Source organism: Lathyrus oleraceus, chromosome 4 (assembly GCF_024323335.1).
Source record: "Lathyrus oleraceus cultivar Zhongwan6 chromosome 4, CAAS_Psat_ZW6_1.0, whole genome shotgun sequence".
NCBI classification, from domain to species: Eukaryota; Viridiplantae; Streptophyta; class Magnoliopsida; order Fabales; family Fabaceae; genus Lathyrus; species Lathyrus oleraceus.
The window spans coordinates 338485761-338500457 of record NC_066582.1 but is presented as its reverse complement, the minus strand read 5'-3'; the positions used below and the strand labels follow the sequence as shown (position 1 = coordinate 338500457).

Sequence of the window (14697 nt, the reverse complement as noted above, 5' to 3'; positions counted from 1 at the left end):
GGTGATGAAATGTGTTAAATTACTTAACATGACATGATATTTTATAATGCTTATTATATCGATTGAGGAACTCACCCTTACAACTATTTTTCAGGTAACGAGCAGTGATTGAGTTGAAGCTAGTGCTTGGAGTCTAGTGTAGTCTCCTTAGTGGGTCATGCTCTGATAGATGTAACATCGGGATGGGATGTTTTAAATGTTTTATCGTTGGTGGTGAACCAGTTTACATGTATTGTGTTACATGTTTTGAATGATCGATTTGATCTCTATCCGCTGCGTATTGTGCAAATGTTTTATGTTTTGAGTTAATAAAAGAGCATGACAGTTATTATGTGTGAAATGTTGTGTGACACCCTTGATTGCATAATTACTCTGATTTATATACGTTGTTTTAATTAAATAATTGGGGTATTTTAGAAGGGTGTTACAGTTAGCGCTTGGGATAAGCGCCAAACAAACCTCGATTGAAGAGATGGACTGTCCTTAAGACGTCCTAAAAGGATGAACGGGGAGTCCAAGGAGAAGTAATATTGATCTCGAAAAGATGGTATAGATTGCATGAATGGAGAGTGATCCATGGGATTGAGAAGATAGATTGATAAATAAGATAGAGCTCGCGAAGAAACCGGGTTCTCCTGCCTACGTATCCTCATTGTGATATGAGGAAATCAGAGCTTTCATAGTTCAGCCCACTAGGGCTGAAAAGAAGATGATGGAGGCAAAAGAAATGAATGATTGAGATTAAATTGAATAGAATGATGAATAAAGTAAGAGAGTGAAGTGATAAGAGACTTGACAGTCAATTGATCACACTAAAGTCTACGAATAAGGGCGAACTCTTTGAATATTTAGGGCATACGCCCCATACGCAAAGTCGCTCTAGATAAGGGTAGGAGAGGCTCCCTCTCATCATTCCTTATTACTTAAGACTTGAAACGCATGATGTTTCTCTTGACTGACAAGTTGCTAGTGAAGAACCTTTGTTGTTGATCCTTGTGTTGATATTGAACTTGTATGAAGAAGACTTGGTAGTTTAATCGATTCGTATTGTACTAAAGTCTATGAATAAGGGCGAACACTTTGAATATTTGGGGCATACGCCCCATACGCAAATTCGCTCTAGACAAGGGTAGGAGAGACTCCCTCTCATCATTCCTCATTACTTAAGGCTCCTATCGTACAATTTGAATCGTATTTACCAAGTGTTAGCCTTTGATTTGTCTTGTATAATCCGCTGCTTGGTGTGACTGAGGATGCCTTGATTGAAGATATTGAGTTAAGGCCTTGAGCTCCACATCGTGAAAGAAAAGTCTTATTAAGTGACCAAGGGACTTTTGGTCACTCAATTTAGACTGTGGGATTATAGCAGTTCAAAGGATTTAATTAATCAAAATTGTTTTTGATCAATTTAATCGGGGGTTTTATTTTGTTTTTAGGGAACTAAGTTTGGATCTAGTTGAAGTTAGTAATTCTTAGAAACTACCCTAAGGGATCATGTATTGAAATTGATTAAAATTCTAAGTTAGAAGTCCTAAGGGAGCATGTACATATTCTAACACAAAAATACCAAAATGAGCCCATAAGGGCAAAATGGTCAATTGCAAAAATATATCAAATTCTAACCATGGTTTAAAGGTGATTAAATCCTAAAGATGAATTCTAATCCTAATGTTGAATTCTAATCCTAATGTTGAGAATGGTGTAATTCAAAATTTAATCAAAGCCTAATCAAAATTCCTATTTAAAATTCTAAGGAAAAATTCTAATTAACTCTAATGAAAATCCTAATTAAATTCTAATATCCTAATGATCAAGATTTAAATTCTAATTTCAATGACTAACCTAATTAAACTAATATTGTGCTAATTAACCTAATTAAATTGAAAAACAAAAAAAGAATATACAAGAAACAAATAACATTGAAAATGGGGTGTAATTGTAAAATGGGGTGAGAACTGAAATTCAGGCTAATGGGCTGTAGGCGAGCCCAAACCAAGTTTTTTGTACAGGAAGTGCATTCCAAAAATGAGTGTGGGGTGTAGGCCCAAGTCTGCTAATGGAATTCCACTATCCACGGGAAGAAATTGGAGGTGTCAATAGCCAAAATAAATGGGCTTTAGGAGTCAGCCCAAGTTCCAGTAAGGTCCACCATGTTCATTAAGCAATATCAAGGGGATAAGGCCAGCGGTGACGTGGCGAAGACTAGGTCAACACGGACAACGAAGGGTCAGTCAGCCATAGTTCCAAGAGTACACGTGGGGTGAAGTGAAAGGTCGTGAAAATAGATGCATTATTCAATGCCTATGGGATAAACACGAGATTGAAAAAGGCTCGTCCCGCTCTCTCACTCGGCCAACATCTCCGCCGCGCCGGAGGCTTCCTCGGCGGCAGTTTCCAGAAATCAGCGACACTACCATCAACTTATTCGTCTCGAGATCCTCTAACCGAATACACAAAATAAAGTTCCTAATTCCCCAAGAATCTCCCAAATCGAAGGGAGAACCCTAAATCCCAATTCCTAAATTAAATGACGATCGAACCCCATCTCGATTCAAAATCAAAGGGTTAATCGTCCTCGACCTCTCAACAATCTTTTGATAACGTAAATTAGTGAATAAAGGGATGAAATCGAGAAGACCTACCGGTGTTGAAATCTCAGGTAATTCGATCTCTTCCGTTTTACTCTTCTCTGCTTCTTCTTCTGTCTTCTCTCTTCTTCTCCAATCTTTTAGTACTTTAGGAATTCTTGGTGTGTTGTGAATCGTTTGTTCCGCGATTATTGCCGTTCTTCGCATGAGAGAGGTTCTGAGAGGTGCGGCAAGTTTCAGCTCTAGTTGTTTCAGAGCTTCGATGTGAAGCTCTGAGCAACAATGGAGAAAGAGAGAGCTTTGGAGTGAGGGTAAGAGAGAGATTGAGAAATCGTGGGCTTTGAAATGGTGAGTGATTGTGACCAACGGAAGAGCGAATTGTGAGCTCTTTTTTATAGTGTGGACTTAACATAATTGATTTAACAGAGTTAGTTACGTGAAGGAGATAATTGGTTGGAGTTAGATCACAGAGTTAGTTTTCAGTTCCTTGGACGTTTTAAATCAGTTAGAGTTAACCGTTGATTTCAGTTTCTGTTAGGTTAGTTGGATTAGGAGAATGAAATTAGTTAGGTTAGTTGTTAGATTCTGTTAGAAAATCTGTTAGGAGATTAGTGAATCAATCCAATTAGTTAGAGTTTGAGGTTAATTAATAACAGTTGGGATGTTAGTTTCAAATGAAAAAAATAATCCAAATTCTTTCTGTTTTTCTGCCAACCGAATTCTGTTAGGTTTTTTCAATGCAAAAATTAATTGAAATCTAAATGAAATTCCAACGACATTCTGTCTTAAACTCTAAATGAAGTGCAACTGAGATTACCGGAATTTGCAACCAAAATGAAATTAAACAATCTGGATGTCACATGAGCTGAATTACATTTATTGGTTAATTTGGAATTGGTTAGAGGTTAGAGTAATGATAGTTTGAATTCTGTCATGAAACTTGGTTAAATCAGTGCACTGTTTTTATTATCTGATTTGAAAAGGCCGCGGTTTGTCTGTGAATTAATTGCAGGGATAGTAATTGGATATGTTTCAAGGCAGTTTGTACTGCCGGCTTGGAAACGCAAGGAGATCTGTGGTTTTAATGCGGCCGTGCAAGCTTCATGTGCAGCTCCTTCATTTGTGGCATATATGAATGATCACTTGCTGAGGCCATGACTGATTAGTAGTACTGCCATCAATTTGTAATCACATTAACAAAACCTTACACCGTGCATTTCTCTCAACAACGCCCTATGGTAAAGCGCGGTAATCACCTGGTTATGTTAGTTAATTAGAAATTCTACTTAAGTTTCATTTGGATTTTACTACCAATGCAGTTTGTTAAAAATAAGTTGACTGTCAATGAAAGGTTTGTTCTGTTAACTTGGTTTTGCTAATTGGAATGTGTTAGAAAAATATTAAATTTTGTTAGTATTGGGTGAACATGTTAGTGCAATTATCGTTAATGATTGGTTTGGTGCAGGACTCGTCATGGAACGTGAGCATTGGGAGCTGTTACGTGTGCATTGCAGGCCTGTATTATGAACCGTCGTTGGCCTTGACTTAGAATGTGTACGGTGTACTGGCTGGCTGTTGCAGAACTGGTTTTATCAGCTTTGCAAGTTCACCGTATTTCTGCGTTTCCAGCTGCAACAGAGTCGCGCTTCGGTTGCAGATTTGCAGTTTGAACATGCCGTTGTCGTTCCACATGCTGTCGGTTTTCGTATACATCCTGCTGTTGTTTGTGGCCGACTGCTACGGTTTTGTTTGCGGCGGGGTTGGCTTCATGAGCAAGATGAAGTTGGTGCTTTGGTGATGATCTGTTAGATTACTTGGTGGATGGTTTATTTTAAAATGTGCAGAGCGAAATTGTTTCTAAACCGATGAATTGGAAATAATTGTTTATTGTTTTTAACGGTGTTTTGATGTTAAGCTATTACTCAAACGGATCATTAATGCAGGTTTGATTCCGTCGGTTTTGCAGGTTTTTGGTTGTGCACTTCATGGATTAATTTGTTAGGGATGAACCATGCCGTGAATTTGGGCGATGAACCAAGCTATAAGAAGTTGGATTATTAACATGCTTGGGTGTATACTGTTGTGAATCAAGGATGACTTGGTTATTGTTTATGTAAGTATTTTATGATTCATTTGAAATGTGGAAGATGATGAATGTAATCGAAACTTGAATTGTGAATTATATCAATGAATGAATGCTTATGCTTATGCTTAGGAACCGTGAATTATGCGTTGGAGCACTTGGTAGGTCTTGGATGATGGACATGCCATGTCTAAAAATGGTTTTCTTCTTGGTATTATAGGTGATTTGTGGAGGAAGCGGCTCGGCTTTGAAGGAAATGAAGGTGGCGGATGTTACTGTTTGGGAATTTGGGTTAGGTGTTAGAACATAGGCCACAAGTTCATATATTTTTGTGTTTTCTTCGTGTGTAAAGCATTAACGGTGGTTATGCTTGGTTCTTGATTTTGAATGGAGAATTAGTGATAATTTAGATTGGTTATTGTAAACTGAAACAAAAGGTTGAATGTTGTCATGTAATATTGTATAGATTGGTTAGGATGGAAAGTGGTGTAATGGTTGTATTTAAATGTTGATTTTTTTAGAAAAGGATACTGTATGAGAATGGTTTTGAAGTTTTAGTTCATAAAAGGTGTAGAAATGGCAAATGCATGGTCATGTAATGAATAAAGAATGGAGATGTTGAATTATGATGTGAAATACTTGTAGAGCTGATGCCCATGTATGATGCAAGATGCTTATATATACAAGTATAACAACATTATGATGATAGGTTCTCAAAGCTTAATGTTCTCCACTGTTTTGTTATGCAGGAAGTGTTTATATGAGATGTGTTTGTGATGGATATGGTGATGTTAGAACCTTCAAGTCACATGTTAGTTTTAGATTTATTTTTGGAATGCTCACTTGTAATGTGACATGAGCTTATCATGATAACTATGTATGGAAGTTGGATTTTTGAATGAAAAATTGAAATGGAAAGTTAGATTGTGTTTGTAATTTTTGACTTGATCGAATCGTTAATTCTAGAATTGGTAAATGGTTAATTGATTTAGAAAATGGATAACATGTAATATGGTTTATTAGAAATATTAAAATGGGCTAAACACGGGTTTGGTCCACTAACAAAAATCAAGTTAAAAAGGGCATCTAGTGATGGAAAAGAGTCAAGGTTAAATTGTAACAAAATAATATTTTCTAAAATTAAACAATTAAATAAAAAACGATGAAATGGTAATGGATTAGATGAGAAAGCAAAAATGGGGGGCAAATTTTGAGGTACTACAGCTGCCCGTATTTAATCTTCTTGAACCTGAATACAGGAATTGCGGAAGCTTTTCAGGTATTCGAGGTAGAAGAGGATTAAATACTAACGTATCCAAAAATTTGCCCATTAAGAGTGGATGTAATGTGATGAGAGTTTTGTGGTTTGCCAAGCAAGGGTTGGGCTTTGGGTTAGTCAATAAAGATTGGATCTTTGGATTTTCTTGTTTTCACGGTTTCATGTTATGATTTATGAATGATAAGCATGAGTGAGGTGACATGTTTTATGCATGATAATGATTTATGCAATGGTAAAACCAGATGCTCCTATAGAGGACCGTGGAAAATTTGGGCTAGGATAGTGGTCATATAGACATGATTCTCTGACACCCACTTCAAGCTCAATAGTTGTTGTAGCACCTCTGAATTTGATCTGAAACATGGAGAGAGATTGCCCCTGCGTAGCCTGCCTTTGCCTCAATGTACTGAATATCTGCACCAACTGCCCCAGTTACGAGTTATGCAGTGACCTTATCATCTGAGTATCTCAAACTGGTTTGCCCCAACGTCTTGAAATTGTATTCCCTTGATCAACCATCTTGGGAAGGATTGGCTTCCCGTGCTCATGGGGTAGCTTGCCCCAATATGAGCCTTGAAGTGATATTTGCCCATATCCGGCTGATTGAGAGATTTGTAGAGTCTCGACGTGGTTGCCCCAGATTGACTGACTCTTGAAGAGATTTAAGCTATGTGATATCAGGAATTTGTTCAACCTTCCCAATATGTAAGCTTCCTTGATGCCAAATGACTGTTCGCATGTAAAATGCTTATTTTGAAAATGATAGTGGTAATGTCATGCCCATGCAAGTTTTGAAAACTCAAGCGTGTTCACTAAGAGTATGACATCTAGTGAAGGAATCACTATTTAGAGTGCCATGTCAGTATCAATACAGATGACAAGCAAATCTTTAGGAGTCAGTTTAACGCGATCTTACCCTAGTATGCTTTTGAAATAACCATGCTTCAATTAGGTCTTTTGAGGGTTGTAACGTGGCCTGGTTCACGGTTTTAGAAGGAAAGGATATAAGGCTCAAGACCTAATCTAACCCGCCCATTCTTTGTGATATTCTCCAATCCTACATTCAGTTAGCTTAGATCAAGCGTTCATCTTTCAGAAAAGGATTTTGAATATCAACAATGATGGTTAAGGGACCCTATGAGAGTTTAGAGCGATAGCCGCTCGCCTTCTGTTTTGGTTTGCAGTCACAGAGGTTTGCTCTTTTGTTGAGGATTTTGATGTTGATCCTCTGATTCTTTTGTTTTATTTACCCTTATTTTTGCCTGGGCCGGTCCTTTGGGTCTGCAGTCCACCGGGATACCCTAATTTTTGCCTAAGTCAATCTTGTTTTCAAGCTTTTGACTTAGCGGGCTTTTCATTTGCTTTTGATTTTTTCATTTTCTTTTTGTACTAGAGCAAATTCTGTGATACTCTGCTTGTTTGATTTGTTGCACAGGTTCGTGACTATCTCACTCCTTTTGACGGGTAAGGAATAACCATTCTGGATTTTGCGATTTCATCCTCTTGAGAGGGGATGTGATATGATTGATCACTTGATAATACATTCTCCTTTTTTGAATTTCGAATGCAAGTCTAAACTAACTGAAGACTACCCTGCCCCTGGTTAAACACGAGGGTTTTATGTGTTAAAGAAAGAAACTCCTACTTCAAGGCCTAAAGGGGTTGACTAGGGATTAACTTCCTTATATCTCCGATGTTTAGGGATTGAACAATGCCTTACATCATCAGCATGATCTTACTTTAAAACATACAGGCAACGATCTTGCGCATTTTCATTTGCATCATTCTCTTTTGGTTTTATTTGACAAACAGTATGATACTGATAAAATAAAGTATGAGTGAACACGAATGGATTTAAGCAAAACATGCACGTTTATTCCATTATGATCATTATTCAAAAATAAACAAATTCACAATTGAACAATACATTGACATACAAGAAAATATTACAAATGAGACATGATTGAGTCAATATGATATTTCTAGCCTTGATACTCCTCTGAAGAAGCAACTGAGTCTGAGTAACCATCTCCACTAACTGCACTCACAACTTGTCCACAGTGGTCTGGCAACATGTTGATTATAACATTGGGTCCTTCCTCAGAGAATGACAAAACCTTCTGGTCGATAAGCTCTTGTACTCTTGACTTGAATAACCCACAATCTTCAGTTGAATGTCCTATATAGCCGGCGTGAAACGCACAAGAAGCGTCAGGATTGTACTTCGGGCCATAGGGATGAACAACTGGTGGTATCTCTTTTGGCATAATTTCCCCTTGCTGAACAAGATAAGGTAGCAACTGAGTATATGTCATAGGGATCTGATCATGTTGAGGATGCTTTCTATCAAACCGGCTGGTCTGCTTTTTCCTTTGATGGTTACGAGGCATAATTTGTTGAGTTTTCAGAATTTGAGTCCGAGAAGGCTGCTGATATTGGGACACAACACCATGTGGATATGAGTAGCATGACATAGGCATCCAAGGTACTTGCAACGAAGCATAAGTCAGAGGAATAGCCATTGGATGGAACATTTGAGCAGAATGCCCCATGTAACACCCCGATAAAAATAAAGCTAATTATTTAATTTAAGTTAATATTATATTTATTAATTTAATTAAATAATTGGAATTTTGGAATATTATTATTATTATTATTGGAATAATAATTATTGGAAAATATATATAAGTTGGGAATAAAGAAAAAGAGTCTCATTTGGTAAAGAAGGTTTTTACGTGAAAAACAGAGAAGCGGCTGAAAGGAGGAAAAAGGGCAAAGAGGAAGAGCTAGAGAGCAAGGGTTGAAGAACGGAAAAGCTTGAAGCTCAAAGTTGCCGGATTAACTCAGGTAAGGGGGGTTTATCGTCGTTTAATGGGTATTATGGGTTAACATGTAATGGGTAGTGATAAGCCATTGATTTGACCCTAATTGGGATGTTGAATGCTGAAAAGTTGTGTTGGATAAGTTGTATTAAAGATGTAATTGAATCGGTATTTGTGTGAGTGGTAATTTTCCGAAAACGTAGCTTTTTACGGAATTGGAATCGGAGGTCCGGAAGTCCTCCAACGGCGGAAAATGCAGAGAATTCTGCATTCTGCTTTGTGTTAGCGCAGGAATAGCTTTCTGTCTTGCGTTAACCGGTTAACCCAGGGTGTTAACCGGTTAACACTGTTATAAATTGTGAAAAACTGCTGTTTTGTCTGCGTTAACCGGTTAACCCAGGGCGTTAACCGGTTAACACTGTTGCGTTTTGCCAGAAAGTGTGTTCTGTGTTGCGTTAACCGGTTAACCCAGGGCGTTAACCGGTTAACACTGTTGAAAAGTGGGAAAATTGGTATTTTAATGTTGTGAACATAATTGGGGATTGGCCTATATCGGTGTGTGATATAGTAGGGATTATTTTCCCGTTGTTTTGAGTAGGATAGGTATTAGTAGCGTGTGATAATACTGTGATTGAATTATTTGGCATGACATGATATAATTATGTGATAAATATGCTGATGATGTGTGAAAATATGCATAATGTTGGGAATGTATGTATTATGCATGTGTTGGTGAATGGACTGTTTTATGGCTTAGAGTGTGAGCATATGTCCATTGTGGATTGTTGTTGATGATGTTGCATTGCTAGGTGAATTAGCATGCATATTGTGGCCTTTATGGTGGTAGCTAATTCCCATGGTGAGGAATTAGTGAGTAAATCATTGTAGATTGTTGTTGATGTTTGCATGCTAGGTGATTAGCGTGCATAGCATAGCACTTGGGGTGGTAGCTAATTCCCATGGTGAGGAATTAGTGAGTGAGTCACTAGGTCTCAAATGAGTGGGACTAGTGGGCTTGGTAGCCGTATCTGGATTTGATTGGTGAGGTTGAACTATATGTTCACGAATAGTCGGTACCGCATGCATGGAGTCTCATTGCATAATGTATGTATGGCGTATAATATGAATGGATGTATTCCAATATTATACGTGTGTTTGTGTTGGCATTGAGTATGAGTATGAATTGTGTTGGTATTGAGTATGATATTTGAGTTGATGTGCCGTTACTGAATGTGTGATGTGATTAGGGTGATTAATGTGTTAAATTACTTAACATGACATGATATTTTATAATGCTTGTTATATCGATTGAGGAACTCACCCTTACAACTATTTTTCAGGTAACAAGCTGTGATTGAGTAGAAGCTAGTGCTTGGAGTCTAGTGTAGTCTCCTTAGTGGGTCATGCTCTGGTAGATGTAACATCGGGATGGGATGTTTTAAATGTTTTATTGTTGGTTGTGAACCATTTTACATGTAATGTGTTACATGTTTTGAATGATCGATTTGATCTCTATCCGTTGCGTATTGTGCAATACTTTATGTTTTGAGTTAAATAACGAGCATGACTAAATATTATGGTGAATGGTGTGAAATAATTGTGTGACACCCTTAATTGCATATTTACTCTGATATGTATATTGTTATTTTAATTAATTATTTGGGGTAGTTTAGAAGGGTGTTACACCCCAAGCCAGGATTGATTGTCTGATAAGAAGTCTAGCCACAATGAACTCCAAGTGGGGTATAGGGTGCCCCAACATAGGTGTACTGAGGTGCAACAACAGTAGATGATGCCCCAGGATAGGCCAACGACGTTCCAGGATGGTATCCTTGATTCGGATACTGCATAGCAGGTTGAACCATAGGTGGAGGAACTTGCACATGAATCGGAGGACCCTTGTATTCAAACCTTTTCTTAACAGGTACTTCAGCAATCGTAGGTGTAAAGCTCAACAACTTCTGATCGATGAGTTCTTGAACTTTGGCCTTGAGAACATGACAAAATTCTGTAGAGTGCCCTACGTATCCAGCATGGTATCCACACGTGGCATGAGGGTCATGCTTACGGCTGTAGGGAAACTTAGCAGGCTCGATTTGTTTAGGCACAATTGCCCCAACCTTAACCAATATAGGTAGCAGATGTGCATAACTCACAGGAATTGGATCATAGCGATGACATATCCCTTCTTGATCTTTGTTTCCTTTGCTGATTTGATTCTGCTTCGAATCCTGGTAGCTTTGCGCATGCCTCTGATGTGGAAGTACACACTGTTCTTGAGGAAGAGGTGGCGGAAATCCTGCAGCAACCTTCTGTTTGTTATCTTCTTTCAGAATGTCTTCAACTTGCTCATTAACCACAACCTGATTTGGGACGTTTGTTGTCATGCTATCCAGGAATAGTCCCAAAACCATGTCAGTTCTGTCAATGCTCTTAGTCTCTTCCATGATCCTTGAATGACTGGTGTCGGCGAATCATTGTCTTTCTGACGGAGGAATGGATAAGGTGAGTTTTTTGGTTAACATGCATGAAATGCAAATGAATGAATGCATATGTTGGGGATGCAATGCAAATAATTATGCAACATCCACAGATTCAAGGCCTTGGTGGTATATCAACCCAAGTTCCAGGCTCTAACACACGTGTACAACAATGCAATAACATAGGCTAACATCACCAATAATCCGGATAATCTATGTATACTGCCTGATGCAGGATCAAAGGTTGGACGTCCATGAGAGCAAGGGTATGTAGAGGTCATGGTTTCCTGCGTAAAGATCCCATATCCCCCTCATAGGTAGGTTCTAGTCTTCAAAGGCAACCTAGGAGGTTCCTAGAGTCAACAACCCATTTCGAGATATCATTGCCTTGGACGAATGACTCGTCGGACAATGATGCTCCCAAAAGGATCTACTCTAGGTGTGACGTCTCGTGTTAACCATAATCGCGGAATAACTCCACGGAGGTCAAACACGACTCTAGTCACGTTGCTATCCCGTGTATGTACTCAAGCTCGGGTATGGAGCTTCTCTCTCATGTAATCAACAATCCAACCCAACAGAGAGTATAACAAATAATATCCATAAGATAAAGGAAATGAATATAATGATAAGGCGAGTAAAGCGCAAAGATAAACACCTAAGCAAGCTAAGAAAGCAATCAAAACTAGGCTCGACTCCTTTTAGCGACTAGGAAATGCTCCAAGAAGCAAAATCCCCAGCAGAGTCGCCAGCTGAAGCTAGCGGAAATATACCCGAACGTATCGCACGCTCGAACATACAATAGAGTCGCCATCGAACTTTATTTATCCTCAAAGGGAAGGGAAAACATAGATAAAACCCGGGGAAAAGATATACTGGGTAAGGAAGTCGGTTATGCAAGGGGAAGGTATTAGCACCCCAAACATCCATGGTACTCCTGGGAACCGTTTTGATTGTTCTCGCTCGAATAGGTGTTAACTAGAGATTAATCGCAAATGAATGAAGGGAAAGGAAAGAAATAGATAAAGTGCTCGGTGAGGATTAGACCCTCATGCCTACGTATCCTCATAGTGCAATGAGGAATTCAGAGCGTCGTAGTTCAAGGAACTAGAGGTAGGAGGTAGAAAGAAGTGTGATCAAAGGTATGGTTTGAACTAAAGAATAATGTTGTTTGAACTCCAACAAGGGGTGAAAATGTGAACCCAAGAGTAAACAGGTTGTTTGACCGACAAGTGAGGGCGTATAGCACTGTCTGGAACAACTGAAAAGAGAGGAATTAGGTGTTTGGGTCAAATGATAGGTATATCACATGGAGTGAAAGAAGGTAGATTATGAAGGTATCATGGAAATGAATGGAGTGAAGCGACCGAAGTCACAAAATAGAGTATCTGGTGATAAGTGACTGGATAAGTATTGTTTGAAATCGAAAGGTGAAAGTGTATTGGAATCCATAAGAGAAGTGAGATTTCTACCATAGAGGAAAACAACGTTAACCAATACGTGGACTAGCAGGCCGCCACTGTAGGGTTTTAGCTAAAAAGGAGGAATTAAATGTTTGGGATTAGCGCTAAACAACTCTAGGTATGAAATGCGGACTGTATCAAATGTTCTAAAAGGATGTGTATGGAATACCAAGGAAGGTGTATTTCGATGTTAAAGAGCCAGATATGCCACTGAGTGAACGGTTTAGGATCGAAGGTAGATAGTGAATTGTGAAAGATATGAATGGTGCCCTAAGACAAAAGAAGAAATAATTAGAAATATGCTCGCCAAGGATTCGCATCCTCGTGCCTACGTATTCTCATTGTGTAATGCGAAAGTTAGAGCATTCGTAGTTCAGAACTACGAGAATGGAATGAGAGAGATTTGTAGTATGGAGTGCAAGAAGTAATGTATCACTCGCTGGGGAATTGACAATTCGAGATCAAATCAGGATAGTGTTTTGGATCCAAGAGAAGAATAGACTCTTAATCGAAGAGGTAGGTAGGCATTTACCAATACGTGGACTAACGGACCGCCACTATAAGGTAAAGCCGAAAAGAAGGAGTTAGCGTTTGGGATAAGCGCCAAACAAAGGATGAAGTTAGTGTTTGGGATAAGCGCCAAATAAGAATGAAGTTAGCGTTTGGGATAAGCGCCAAACAAACCTCGATTGAAGAGACGGACTGTCCTCAAGACGCCCTATGGTAAAGCGCGGTAATCACCTGGTTATGTTAGTTAATTAGAAATTCTACTTAAGTTTCATTTGGATTTTACTACCAATGCAGTTTGTTAAAAATAAGTTGACTGTCAATGAAAGGTTTGTTCTGTTAACTTGGTTTTGCTAATTGGAATGTGTTAGAAAAATATTAAATTTTGTTAGTATTGGGTGAACATGTTAGTGCAATTATCGTTAATGATTGGTTTGGTGCAGGACTCGTCATGGAACGTGAGCATTGGGAGCTGTTACGTGTGCATTGCAGGCCTGTATTATGAACCGTCGTTGGCCTTGACTTAGAATGTGTACGGTGTACTGGCTGGCTGTTGCAGAACTGGTTTTATCAGCTTTGCAAGTTCACCATATTTCTGCGTTTCCAGCTGCAACAGAGTCGCGCTTCGGTTGCAGTTTTGCAGTTTGAACATGCCGTCGTCGTTCCACATGCTGTCGGTTTTCGTATACATCCTGCTGTTGTTTGTGGACGACTGCTACGGTTTTGTTTGCGGCGGGGTTGGCTTCATGAGCAAGATGAAGTTGGCGCTTTGGTGATGATCTGTTGGATTACTTGGTGGATGGTTTATTTTAAAATGTGCAGAGCGAAATTGTTTCTGAACCGATGAATTGGAAATAATTGTTTATTGTTTTTAACGGTGTTTTGATGTTAAGCTATTACTCAAACGGATCATTAATGCAGGTTTGATTCCGTCGGTTTTGCAGGTTTTTGGTTGTGCACTTTCTGGATTAATTTGTTAGGGATGAACCGTGCCGTGAATTTGGGCGATGAACCAAGCTATAAGAAGTTGGATTATTAACATGCTTGGGTGTATACTGTTGTGAATCAAGGATGACTTGGTTATTGTTTATGTAAGTATTTTATGATTCATTTGAAATGTGGAAGATGATGAATGTAATCGAAACTTGAATTGTGAATTATATGAATGAATGTTTATGCTTATGCTTAGGAACCGTGAATTATGCGTTGGAGCACTTGGTAGGTCTTGGATGATGGACATGCCATGTCTAAAAATGGTTTTCTTCTTGGTATTATAGGTGATTTGTGGAGGAAGCGGCTCGCCTTTGAAGGAAATGAAGGTGGAGGATGTTACTATTTGGGAATTTGGGTTAGGTGTTAGAACATAGGCCACAAGTTCATATATTTTTGTGTTTTCTTCGTGTGTAAAGAATTAACGGTGGTTATGCTTGGTTCTTGATTTTGAATGTAGAATTAGTGAGAATTTAGATTGGTTA

The 14697-nt window shown here is 38.7% G+C and overlaps 1 long non-coding RNA gene across 5 annotated transcripts; it reads left to right on the top strand.

Moving 5' to 3' along the window:
- The first annotated feature begins 2252 nt into the window (after positions 1–2252).
- LOC127075377 (uncharacterized) lies at positions 2253–14540 on the top strand. 5 transcript variants are annotated; one of them, XR_007786415.1, is made up of 5 exons: positions 2254–2659; positions 3601–3836; positions 4054–4382; positions 4555–4701; positions 4804–5238. It is a non-coding gene; the product is annotated as an uncharacterized LOC127075377 (long non-coding RNA). The 5 variants fall into 5 exon arrangements; XR_007786414.1 differs by having other exon boundaries at positions 2255–2659; positions 4892–5238; XR_007786416.1 differs by lacking the exon at positions 4804–5238 and adding an exon at positions 14412–14540 and having other exon boundaries at positions 2253–2659; positions 4054–4701.
- The last annotated feature ends 157 nt before the right edge of the window (positions 14541–14697 follow it).